Source organism: Medicago sativa, chromosome 6, assembly GCF_051527215.1.
Source record: "Medicago sativa cultivar Bolivia chromosome 6, Bolivia_mono, whole genome shotgun sequence".
NCBI classification, from domain to species: domain Eukaryota; kingdom Viridiplantae; phylum Streptophyta; class Magnoliopsida; order Fabales; family Fabaceae; genus Medicago; species Medicago sativa.
The window spans coordinates 1906737-1909982 of NC_140754.1; the positions used below are offsets into that span (position 1 = coordinate 1906737).

The window sequence follows — 3246 nt, forward strand, 5'->3', positions numbered from 1 at the left end:
TTCTGAAGGTTCTGTTTTTGGATTATTACCAGTAATAATTTTGTCGTGCAATTGATGAAGCAGAATACGAAAAGTGTAACATCATAATTGTTTTTGTTATAAGATGTAAAAGGATAGCATAATAAATGATTAGCGTCTTCATAGAATCAGCAAGGACGATGAACATCAGATTTTCTACTTCTACACGATTAAGGTGTGCGAGTTTAGCAAGTTCCTGGCAACATAAAAGTGTTGAGCAGAAATAAGAATAGTGTCTAGTAATGGAAGAGAAATCCAGAGATGAGATCACTTACCAATTTTTCTTCTCTCTTTTGACAAGTTTTTTGATTACATTCTTCACACATCTTTCTTACACAGTCTTATATTCAAGTGTTTTGTCCCCTTATATTGAATACAAAATGGAGTCTAACTATCACAATTGACATTCAATAACCTGAGTCTAGAACTTGATAATTAATCACGTGAGCATCCAGCACAGCCTGCATTTATATATGCATGATTGATTTGACTTCTATTTGAATTAATTATAAACCCTTTAAGGAAAGTCTAACATACTGCATCAATATTCATACCATTACATCTCAATATCTATCGCAAGTAGAATGAAGGAATTAACTCCAAAACTTGTGACAAGATATTTCAAGTTTAGTCATTAGATAGTATAATTCAAGAACTGTATGTTTAGATTCAACAGCTATCCAAATTTAAACAACTTCTCTTATCTAGCATGGTGTCATATTTGGATAAATAGAGCATTCATTGACTTAAAATAACATCATAAAATCCTCCAAAATATTAAGAGTATATTTTCTCTTAGATTGTCACACTTGTCTTCCATTCAACTACTTTCATTCTTAAAAAATATCTCAATTGTTCTATGTCTTTTGGCTAGAAATATTGAAACAAATGGCGTTTGAGATACTAAATACTACTGTAAGTTTACGATCATCTCTGGTACGACGTAATTTCTATATATAATAAGATGAATGTACTTTATGTAAAGTAAAAAAAAAATTGACAATATCAATTTACTAGTTCGACATGAAACCTCACAATTGTATGTGTGAGTTTTAACTGATTTTTGTCACTTCGTCTACATACTACGTCTACACATTAGTAAAAAAAGTCCTAGTTCGTACTGAAGGGATTATAAACACAATAATTTGTCTCATTAGGGATCATGCTAAATTGTACAGGATTTGTCAAACTATCGTTTGAGATTTTATTATTTGGCTCAACGAAGAGGGAAAATGGACAAACCATTGCAATCCAAATTAAACTACAATGAAAAAAAATTAATGTAGCAAGTGGCATACAAGAATCAGGAACACAATAAATGCTAGATCAGTAATATACAATTTTAATTGAAACAAATCTTGATACATAAATCTTAAAAAGGAATTTTCGGAAGTCAAGGAAACAAATATATAGAGATAAAGCTTAAATAAACTCCATTGGTAAATAAACTGAAACATAAAACAACTTTTATTTTTCATATTGACTTGCACCTCCTTATTTTTATTTTTTTGAAAGAATATTGATCATCATTTCTTGTGTTGCTGCTTTCACCATATTCACTTTGACGGGTACTTAGAATTGGAGAAAGTCGTCGTTTTAGAGGAATTGGAGGACGAGAAAAATAATAGTTAGGTAAACGGATGTCCTCTGCATTTGGGGGGTCTCCTACGACTATGGCATCGGCCTTCACCATGTTCATTTTGAAAACAACGATAATTCTGTTAAAAACATAAACGAGATAGTTAATAAACGCGTGTGATGTAGAATAAAAATGATAATTGTGTAAAAATAGAGGAAGTGATACATTACTTGTCTCCACTGTCCAAAGTTCTGCAACAATACCGCATCAACCTTACAATTGACCCGACACGGTACCCTTCTCGAAGGTATGTTCTTGAGAGCGATACACTCAACAAGGCGTAGTGTGCATTTTGACCATCCCATAAGAGTATATGTGGTTTGTTACACAGTCCTTCGATTACCGGAAAATTTACAATATGTAAAATTTGTAGAAGCATATAAGGCTTCTCTCCTTTTAGTGTGCCTTCTTTGTGAATGAAGAGTATGTCATGGATAGCATTAGAGGTCAAATTGACCTCTGAGAAAGTCTTAAATCAAAAAACAAAAAAGAATTAGGTTTCCTTCAACAAAAAAAAAAAGAAAAAGAATTAGGTTAAATATATACTTTCATTCCTCGAAAAAATTATCAAGTTTTATTTTTATCCAGGTAGAAAAAAAAAAGAAAGGTAAAAAACAACAATTATAAAGAGTAAAAATATATTTAACCCTTAAATTTTTTAGGGATGAAAAAAAAATTTGATAATATGTCAGACTAAAAATATAAGTAACCCTAAAAATTGTTATTTTGAAAAACGAAAAAATTGATAACATGCAGGACTAAAAATATAAGTAACCCTAAAAATTCCTTAAAAAAAGTAACCCTAAAACTATGGAATATATTAACACCAACTAATAGAGAGTCCTTAAAAGCACAAGGACCAAAAGTTTACAAGTTTACATACAAAGCAGTCCAAATCAAAGGAAGCAAAAAGGGATTAACCTATATCCATACACACACAAAGGTTCGACCACCACATATGTTTTTTCTAAAGAATTATCCCTAAAAATTGTTAAAAGAGGCAAAAAAAAAACATTACGGATTTATATTTCTCTTGGGAAGTAGTCTCCACATCAATCGCCAGGGACTTCATCTTTTTTAGGGTAAGAGGATCCATGAGGGAAAGGTATAAACTTCGAAGGAAAAAGGTTTAATAGAAAACTGATAATAGGGTTTTGAATGGATTTTCGATATTTTATATCCCCACTTCTTCTGAAGTTTGTTGCAAAACCCATCGGGCCTCTCTTGAAAGGATTTTAGTTTGATACAAAAAATGTAATTTTATTCTTATATTGTTAATTAAATTACTAAGTTAATATTTTCTGTTAAGTGTTAACTCTGTTAAAACCATTTGTACGCATATGCTTACGTTCCAAATTCTAATAAGAATAACTAACCAAAAAAATTCCAAAAGAAAGCACGACCAATCCATGCATAACCAAATGACCACCATTCATATATAACATATATATTAAGCCTTTGACTATAATAATCCTATGAATACGTCTTAACTGTCCAAATCATTCCATGCATGTATAAAAATTTGATATTTTAAAAATATTAATCGACACAAACCTAACAACATTCTATCACCTTAAAAAAAAAATCTA

General features: G+C 30.6%; 1 long non-coding RNA gene across 1 annotated transcript; it reads right to left on the bottom strand.

Annotated features, from left to right (window-relative positions):
- Positions 1–1351: 1351 nt before the first annotated feature.
- Positions 1352–2787, bottom strand: LOC146911950 (uncharacterized). Its single transcript, XR_015015033.1, has 2 exons — positions 1828–2787; positions 1352–1736 (listed from the first exon to the last, which is right to left on the bottom strand). It is a non-coding gene; the product is annotated as an uncharacterized LOC146911950 (long non-coding RNA).
- Positions 2788–3246: the final 459 nt, after the last annotated feature.